At 39.2% G+C, this 10484-nt stretch overlaps 1 pseudogene; it reads left to right on the forward strand.

The window, feature by feature from the left end:
* The first annotated feature begins 3828 nt into the window (after nucleotides 1-3828).
* Nucleotides 3829-4992, forward strand: LOC118996967 (exonuclease V-like; annotated as a pseudogene).
* Nucleotides 4993-10484: the final 5492 nt, after the last annotated feature.

The raw sequence follows: 10484 nt of genomic DNA on the forward strand, positions 1-10484 counted from the left end.
GTAAGCCCCAGCATCAACAGAGAGCTGTCTCTCAGCATCTAGCCATTGTGGCAGCAGTTTGGGGAGCCAGGAGTGCCAACAACAGTCACCAGTTCAATTCCCAGTCATGGATCAGTCACATTGATATTTCTCTCCCTCCCCCACTCTCTAAAAATAAATAAATAAAATATTTTTTAAAAAGATGTTGGGCCTAGAATATTCTTGCTGAGAACTCACTGCAAGTTTGAATCTTTATTAAAAGCTCACATCAAAGCTCATTTTTACAGTTACTGGAAATATCCTTAGTAATTTCAGTCACACTGTTGCAGGTTAAAGCCAGAGACCTCACACCACTCTCCTGCCCTCAGGGAATAAGGCAGGGGGAGATTTTCATTTTCAATTTTACAGAATTCAGTATAGTTTAAATGTGTTTCTCTTGAATTTGAAATTATAATAAAAGGGGGAAAACCCAGATCTTCACATTGTATATTCTTCCTTGTGATCAGCCTATAGAAGTACGAAAGCTTCCCAGAGCTCATGTGCACTTAAAATCATCAGTGTCATTTGTAAGAAGAAAAATGGAAAAAGCATTCAGTAATCTGGTAATGTTTGCTTAAACTATATCCATGTGATAAAAACTATGTACACTTAAACATTTCAAACAGTAATTAATAGAACAGGGTAATATTTATGATTTGTTCAATGCTGAAAATAGAGTACAAAAATAGGTATGCAGTTTGAACCTACAATATATATGATGCATATTTATTTGAGTATGTTAGGGAGAGAATATACCAAAATGGTAACAGCAGTGATATCTGAGTATGAGGGGGAAAAATGCTTTCCCTCTTACTTTTATGTCTCATCCATTATTAAAATACTTGTAGGCTAAATGGAGTGTGGTATTCTAGGTTGTACCTTGAACAGAAAAAGTAATGGAAATACCTGGAAAATCTGGAAAAAGTCTATAGATTAGTTAAGAGTAATGAACCATGGCATTATCTTAGTCTGATCATTGCACCATGGTTATGCAACTTGTTAACATTAGGGGAAGCTGAAAATTTATTATGAGAACTCCTTGTGCTAACACTGAACCTCTTCTATAAATATAAAATGATTTTTCAAGATAAAAACTTTTTATTTTTTATTTTTAATAATGTAACTTTTATTTTATTTTTTAAAGATTTCATTTATTTATCTTTAGAGGGGAAGGGAAGGAAAGAGGGAGAGAAATATTAATGTATGGTTGCCTCTTGCGGGTCCCCTACTGGAAACTGGCCTGCAACCCAGGCATGTGCCCTGTCTGGGAATCAAACCACAATACTCTGGTTTGCAGGCCTGCGCTCAATCCACTGAGCTACACCAGCCAGGTATTTTTAATAATGTAATTTTTTAAAGATTTTATTCATTTATTTTTGTGAGGGGAAGGGAGGAAGAAAGAGAGGGAGAGAAACACCAATGTGTAGTTGCCTCTCATGCACTCCTTATCGGGGACCTGGTCTGCAACCCAGGCATGTGCCCTGACTAGGAATCCAACTGGCAATCCTTTGATTCACAGGCCAGCACTCAATCCACTGAATCATAGCAGCCAGGGCAAGACAAGAAGTTTTTAAAAATACTTGTATGGCAAGCCACATTAGAAACCATAATGGCAGGAAGCACACCATAAAGCACAATGGTGTGCTTTAGCTGTTAGGGCTGCATAATTTAGCATGCATAAACTTTTTTATTTTCTGCATGCATCTTGTTCTTCCTTCTATATTGTGACTTCTTATGGAACAGAGTTCCTGGGCTCTAGTATCCCCACTGCTTGGATAAGGATGACAATCAAGACCAGCTACTCATTGATTGGTGAACTTGACCCGAGAACGAAGACACTAAAAAAACACCATTAGTAAATGAGTGGATCTGAAAACTATGGTACATTTACACAATGTACTTAGTGGAATACTAAGCTGCAGAAAGAAGGAGCTCCTACCCTTCATGAGAGCATAGATGGAACTGGAGAGCATTATGCTAAGTGAAATAAGCCAGGCAGTAANGGTGTGCTTTAGCTGTTAGGGCTGCATAATTTAGCATGCATAAACTTTTTTATTTTCTGCATGCATCTTGTTCTTCCTTCTATATTGTGACTTCTTATGGAACAGAGTTCCTGGGCTCTAGTATCCCCACTGCTGGGATAAGGATGACAATCAAGACCAGCTACTCATTGATTGGTGAACTTGACCCGAGAACGAAGACACTAAAAAAAACACCATTAGTAAATGAGTGGATCTGAAAACTATGGTACATTTACACAATGTACTAGTGGAATACTAAGCTGCAGAAAGAAGGAGCTCCTACCCTTCACGAGAGCATAGATGGAACTAGAGAGCATTATGCTAAGTGAAATAAGCCAGGCAGTAAAAGACAAATACCATATGATCTCACACATAAGTGGAAGCTAATCAACAAGACAAACAAGCAAACAAAAGAGAAGCAGAAACATGGAAATAAAGAACAAACTGACAGTACCCAGAGGGGTGGTGAGAGGGGATATTGGATGGATTAGGGGGAAGGGTTGTCAAGGAACATGAATAAAGGACCCGTGGACAAAGCCAAATGGGGGGTAGGATTGAGGGTGGGAGGTGGGAATGGCTGGGGTTGGGGGGAATGGTGGGGGAAAAATTGAGACAACCATACTTGAACAACAATAAAAAAGTAAAAAAAAATCAAAAAGAAACACCAAAAAATCCATTATTACATCACTGTTCTTTTTACAAGTGCTTATAGCTCATTTTCAAATGCATTTTAGATGAGTGATAAAGTATATTAACAAGTTAATTAGTTTGAACCATATGGAATTGCAATTTTAGGCCCAAGATGTCAAATATTTGCACTCATATGAATCACCTTAAATAATTAGTATTTTATTTTAATCATTGAGGGAGGACATCAGAGGCAATGTCCTACATGTAACAGTAGACATTTTACTGCAATTATCCTTTTCATGGGTTCCTTTACTCTAAAGATTGCTATTTTGCACTCTCAACTCATGCAGTTTCTTCTTCCTCAAAAGTTGCATAAGCAATGACGCTCTACCCAGTGATTTGAAACTAATTTTCAAAACACCAGTTAAAAAATCATGCATCATGGCACACTGATGTGTTTTGATTATGAGTAATTCCTTACTATTAAAAATCCTAATTATTTTATTTTGCTTTTTAATATAAATTAGAACACATTTAAGTTAATTCCTCTGATAGCCTTATGTGCACACTCACTCACTTCTATCCCAACATGGTTTCTGAAGTGGGTTAGAAAGTGGTGCAGAACCAGCCAAGGCTCTGGGAACCATAGGCAGCACTGGGTGTGTTCACAGCACATTTCAACAGAGCTTTCACCTGTGTGCACATGCAGACAAAGGGAGGTCTAGAACCATTGTTAAAATGGCTTAGCAAATGCTCCTTGTTCTGAATCAGGTTCTCTTTAACTATGTAATTACACATAAGAAGTTTATTTGAAAGGCAGATGCAGCCTGGTCTCCCAGAAGTTTTGTGCAAAGCCTGGAAGGGAAGGGCTACTGCATAACCTGCTCTTGCTGGTGGGGAATAGAGTCCAAGAGCAGTTCTGAGGTTATGGCGGAGCTCAGTGGAGTTTGGAGTTCACAGGAGTATCTCAGGGAGCAGGGGATGGATCAAGAAACTACATCCAGGGTATCAGGATAGTGAAAAAATCATGGAGGATTTGCCCCTGGAGAGAGGCAAGCATTACCTAGGACCTGGGTGGGATACAGTTTGTACAGTGTGGAACAGAGAGGAGGAATGGCCACAATGTAAAGGACTGGTCAGCTTTGGCATTTCAGCATTCTGACTTTCCTTCAGAGGAGGAAGATCAGTGAAGTCGCAGGGCCTGGCTGAGGCCAGAGCTGTGCCATGGCAGAAACTGGGGAAGAGGGAACAATGTCTGCAGAGGACTCAGGATTTTCAAACTTGAGTGACTCAGTTTCTGGATCTGGAAGATACTCAAGTGTCGAGTGCTCCACTTAGTAAGCCAGCCCTTCTTCTGAACTCCCTGGGAAGAATGGCAGGCTCATAAGCTTACCAAAATGGAAAAGAGATTTGAATGTCTCACCGGCCCATGGAGCTATTCTACCTTAAATATTTGTGTGTGACTGACTTGTCTACTCAGAACTGCTGTGAACAGCAAATGGTATATGGGAAGGAGCTTCCTGGTTTCTTGGCATCTGAGAAGGCAGCTGTTTTGGACACTGGTGCCAGCATCCACTGAGCTAGAGAACTGGAAGTTCATGATCTTGTGACTGTCCCCATCACCAGGAAAGAAGAGGCTCGGGCAGTTAAGATTCTGAATATGTTATCAGTGATTCCTACCCTGCAGTCAGAGGATGCATCAGTGTTTCCAGTGTCTGGAGAGGTGGAGGACGTGATTGATGATGAGCTGCACTATACAGCCAAGGGGGAACTAGAACTGGTTAAACTCAAGACATGCAGTCGTCCTATGCTCCCTCTGGAAGCTCAGAAAAAAAAAGAGGACTGTTTTCAAGTCAGCCTATACAAAGGTATCTTTGATGCCATGGTACAAAGAAAAGTGACCACTGCTAGCCTAACCCACCACACAAAACTGCATCCAGAAAAGCCAGTGGGACCTTCAGTGCTGAAGCCTGTCCAGCAGGGAGGCTTCTCTGTGATGTCCTTGGGTGACCTCATGGAGCTGGTCTTCTTGCCTCTAACACTGTCTGACCTTCCAATCATTGATATTCTGAAAATTGAGTATAACCATCAAGAGACTGTCACTTTGCTGGGTTCAGAGACTGTGTCCTTTGAAGAGCAGAAGCTGAGAAACAAAGTGCAGCACGGTGTGGCCTACTGGGTGGACCACAGAGAGACTGAAGGGGTTGATGTGGAGGGGGCTTGGAAATGTGGGACATGCAGCTACACAGATATCTGTGAGTGAAGGAAGGGAAGTGGGGGGCACAGCTCCATGCCAGAGCCTCAAACCAAAAAGGCCAAATGAATAGAAGGTATGTCTTGAACTTTGATCCTTCCTGCCCCTGATGTACTCAACAGAGTAAAAGAGAACCAGTCTCTCTGAACTTGGCTTTCATGGACAGTGTTTTTATTTTGGTTCTTTTCATAGTTTCTCCATTTATAACCATTCAAATCTCAGTCCAAAGTGTAGATGAGTGGGAGAGATCTGAGATTATACTGTACCTGAAGCTTCACCATAGTTTGCCAAGAAGACAGATGCTCATCATAGCTGGTACAAAGCCATCGTTGTTTTCCTAAAAAGACTCTATAGTTTCTGTTAAGTCTCTTCCCTATGTTTTCTCAATCAAGGCTTTCTACATTTTATTTTTTATTGTTGTTCAGTTACAGCTGTCCCCATTTTCCCCCCATTTCTCTCCCCTGATCCATCTAACCCCGACTCCCAAAGACAATCTCCACCCCATTGTCCTTGTCTATGGGTAATTTGTACGTGTTCCATGACTTGATGTTTCCCCTTCTTTCCCGTTACCCCCTCCCCTACTCCTCTGGTCACTGCCTCTTTGTTCTTTATTTTCATGTCTCTGGTTCTCTTTTGTTTGCTTGTTTCTTTATTGATTAGGTTCCACTTATAGGTGAGATCATATGGTATTTTTCACCACCTGGCTTATTTCCCTTAGCATAATGTTCTCCAGTTCCATCCACGCTGTTGTGAAGAGTAGGAGCTCCTTCTCTCTGCTGCATAGCATTCCTCTGTGTAAATGTACCACAGTTTTTTGATCCACTCATTTACTGATGGGCACCTAGGCTCTTTCCAGCACTTGGCAATTGTATATAACACTGTCATGAACATAAGGGTGCATAGGTTCATTTGAACTGGTCTTTAAGGCTTTCTACATTTTATAATTAAATAAAATGAAATACTGTCTGGGTTGGGTATAAAAAGAAAAAGGAAAAGGAAAGGTATTTGCAACCTGACATCTAAGGATATCTCTTGGGTTATAACCACATTTATTTAAAGCAGTGCTTTTCATTAGGGCATGCTTTTTTTTCAAATGCAATCTCATGATTTATTATTTATACAAAAATTTTGCCTGAGTGCCTACTGTGTGTCAGGAAGCACTCACCACTGTAATTAGTAAAACAGATGCTGTCCCTATGCGTAAAAAATTAGTTGTGGGACAAATAATAAGTCAGACAAACACTAAATAAAGAATTACAAAAAGTGCAAAAGGCCTGAAATGAGTGAACAGGGGCTTGGGGAGGGGACCTGGCTTACACAGGGAGAGCAGGAAAGGAGTCTGTGAGATACTCACATTGAAGGGGAGACTGAAAGGTTCAGAAGAGAACAGTCGTGCAAAGAACAGGGAGACAGACAGTGCAGGGGGCAAACGAGTTCTTAAAGCTGGAAAATAAAAACATGAACTGGCACCAATTTGCAGAACCATGTGACTTTTGTCCAGTAATGTTCAGCAGCCAAGTAAAGAACACAGGAGGCATATTTGGATGGATACAGGACTGGGAATTGGCAGTCGGTGTCACTAAGGGTCTAAGTGGGGAATACAAACATGTTAACATTCTGCCAGAGAGCAGAGAGACCCCATCTTTACCTAAGCAGAACTTTTTCCTTTGCTCTGGTGCCATCTTCACAAAGATCTGAATGTGTCTGATCCATCAGAGACTCAGACACACTCAGAAATCTTGAGCAGGTTTCATCAAAATCCAGAAGTGTCTGAAATAGAAGGGAAAGTTCACGTCACTTCTTACAAGACTGTCACCTCTATCTATCAACAAATGCAGCTTAAGGCAGCACTTTTTTCAGTACTTTTCTATAATTCCCCAACTCAGGAAATATTATAAAATGTGTGATAACTTGTTATGTCCCATGTATTATCTACCATTAACATAAATCAAGCTTTTGTGTTTGTAATTTGTATTTCAGCACTTAGAGAATACCTTGATAGTTATTTTAAATAGATAAATCAAATCAAACATTTCTTAATAAAATATTAGTAGTATCATTAGACCTCTGATTTATTTAAAGATGTAACATTCCTGATCTTCATTTATTTAAAGTTGTTAGGAAGAAAAATGGTTAGCTGGAACATCTGCTCTTATTTTTATTCCTTCCTTCAGGAGATTCCATCTCAGCTCCAAACCATTTTTAATAATAAGATATGCAGTTTTTAACTGTTGATACTTTTTAAAAAGTAAACATGATCAAGATTAATTCATGTACTCCCAGATAGTCTCAAATAATGGATTAGTCTGCAAAGCACTTATGTATGATTCATGTCTGATGTTCAAGCCTTTTTATTTTAGCTTCCTCCATATATACAGAAATGTACTTTTTTGTTTGCTTAAAAACCAGAACTGCATATGCAATAGAAGGAAATGAATACTGATTACTAGGTAGCATATACCAATTACTGATCTTACAAATTATTTATTCTCACAGGGAATGACTAGGATATACCAGAATATAGCAAATTAACATGGTAAAACAAAGAAAAAATGGTGTCCATGAGTTACAGAATAATTCCTTTAAAAAACAGAATGCCAGCAGATAAGAATTAAATAAATGAAAAATAAATAAAGTTGGCAAGAAGAAACCTTTGGAGGTGATAAATAGGTTTAAGATAGAAATTGTGGTACTGGTTTCACTTATACACTTACCTCCAAACTCATCAAGTTTCATACACTAAATAAAATTACACAAAAATGTTTTATGTCAATGTCAATCATACCTCAATATTAAGTGGCTTTAAAAAACAAACAAAACAATTAAATAATGGAATATACTCAAAGACAAAAAATCTAGATAAGCACACAGGAGAGAAATAAAGTTATGTCCATACCAGGTCTCAAGTTAGAAATTGATCCTCCATTTTAGGTGCTTCCTTATTTATATTTTCCATCTAAGAGCCTGAAAGGCAAAAGATTTGTTGACCTTGGAAATGATTACCAACATTCTTCATTTACTACCTGAATAACTTTTGTCCTTTCTGCATTGGTGAACATATATAATTTAGATGCTGATACAAACTCAGGCAAAACAACATTATGGAGCTAGACACTGTTTTTACAATTTCAGAATGGCCAGCACAAGAATTCATAGTCTGACATCATTTTGGAAGAACTTAATGTATTGACATGTTCAGTATTTGCCAAATAATAATAATAAGTAGCAATGTTGAACATCAAGGTAACATTCACTGTGAAATGAGAAATAACCCATGATAGAAATGTTAAAAAATACAAAACAGAAATTGTAGTACATAAGGTCATTCCCACTCAGCATTCACTAAACATAATAAAGCATAGAGGGCCCTGGCTGGTGTAGCTCAGTGGATTGAGTGTGGGCCTGCGAACCAGAGAATCGCGGTTCGATTCCCAGCCAGGGCATATGCTTGGGTTGCAGGCCGGTTCCCTGCAGGCCAACTCCCAGCAGGGGACACATGAAAGGCAACCGTACATTGATGTTTCTCTCCCTCTCTCCTTCCCCTCTGAAGATAAATAAATAAATAAATAAATAAATAGTTTAAAAATAAAAAATAAAAAAATAAAGCATAGAATTAGGAGGAAAAATTTAACTGGGCTTAGCAACTAAGTAGCTGAGTGAGCTAGAAAAATTCAGGAGCTTCAGCTCCATCACGTACAAGGTAAGAGTACTAAAACAGTACAATTTCTTAGGTCCTCTTTTCGCCATGAAGTTCTATGATTAACTCTAAGAGCCGTGATACTGTTGCCTTCCATGGAGTATGGGTTCTTAGATATTAATTTCCAACTTTTAAGTATGCTTAACTGACAAATTACTAGCTAGTCTAAAAGAAAAGCACACTATATTTATAGTCTAGGTCTCACTACTCCTGAGAAATACTGAGCAATAGCATTGAAAGGGATCTTTAAAACTAGTCATATAAATTCAAGCCTGAAGCAACATCCTCCTTTCAATTTCACTTCTATTCCTTACACGACTTGCTCTAAACCAGAAGTTGTTGGGTGCTGTTCTCTCATACCACACACACGACTCACTGCACACTACTCCTTGCACATACATTACCTATACTCTCTGAACACACATTATATAAACTATCAAGAGTAACAAGAATCATACAGCCAAAGAACAAATGCTGCAAACAGTGCAGTTTACCAGTAGCAACTTTAAAACCTCCAAATAAGAAAGAGGAGGAATTGCTTACTATCCGCAAAGAGGCTACCTGTAGACAACCAGGGGAAAAATAACAGGGTTCTCGGGCATGCCTACCACATGGCAAAGCCATTTCTTAGGAAAAATAAAGAAGAAAAATGGTTACCACTTAAGCTTAAACTGGGCAAAAATCAAGTTGTCGAAACTAGGTTTAAACAGGGATTTATAGTATTAGACAGTCATTGCTGAGTTTCTTTTCTTCTATTTTCAGATTTGCTTTTTTTCTGGCTGACCTTCCAGTGAGGTGCCTGTAACCACAATGGTAATGAATAAAACAAATGAGCAACCAGCAGCTAAAAGAATGAGAAAAATCTCTGTATTCCTATAGCTCAAAGTCAAAATTCAAAGTTGCTATTTAATAGCCTATCCATAAGATAAAAGGGAGAAATTCAGAGACTTGAATTTTGTCCCCAAAGAAAAGCCATCTCATTAAATAAAGAACTTCACCAACCTGCTCTCTCTGAAGTAATTGTCAATAGCCCTTCCACCCATGTTCCAGTGAACACAATGGCATAACTGCCTCTGACATTCATTTGGAAAATGTACTAGCAGTTTGATCCAGCATTTCAGTTGCAGGAATGATAGAGAAGGTTGTAGTGGGGCCTTATGCCTTCTTGTTCAGTAATGCTACAGCTTTACCTATAGAGCTGTAATGGGTTGTGAAGATACAGTGGGTTGAAATAGCTGGGCAAACCGGGAGGTGGAATATCTGATTTCACCTATGATCTAAAGAGAAAGCCAAGTAGGTCTTGCAATGTTGTGGGACCAGGGAAAAAGGAAAATATCAGTGATCTCCCAATTCCTGGGACTTTGAGTATTATGTAGCCCTGAACAGAAGCCTCAAATACCCCATCTAGAGTACAAGGGAGGAGTGTGTTATAAGGAGATAGGAAGGTGCCTCACTCCCCTGCTCTAGCCATGGCTCCTTCACCGTACCCAGAGATACAGCATCATGAAACCAGACTCATTTGAACTTATTGCTTTCTGATGGTTTTCCACACTAACAACCAAAAGAAGTGAAACCTCATTAAACTACCCTCAAAGAGTACAGAGGCCAAAAAATGGGTGGGCGTCTCAGCCCTTCTTTGACCTGCAGAGGCATCAATCTGATAGTCATACCTGATCCACTGGAATTTCACCCGTGAACCATAACGTTCAGTGTCTCGGGTTGAGGCATCCTTTTTCAATTCTCAATTACGCCTCTTTCAAATCCAGGGTTTTGGATCTCCAACTGCTTTCAAAAGTATTTTGAGCAATTCCTGGTTTTCTACCAAGGTTGAAGGGGTTAGAGGAAATTGGTTGATATTAACAAA

The sequence above is a fragment of the Sturnira hondurensis genome, unplaced genomic scaffold (assembly GCF_014824575.4).
Source record: "Sturnira hondurensis isolate 20B ecotype Veracruz unplaced genomic scaffold, ASM1482457v3 Scaffold0012012, whole genome shotgun sequence".
In the NCBI taxonomy this organism is placed as follows: Eukaryota; Metazoa; Chordata; class Mammalia; order Chiroptera; family Phyllostomidae; genus Sturnira; species Sturnira hondurensis.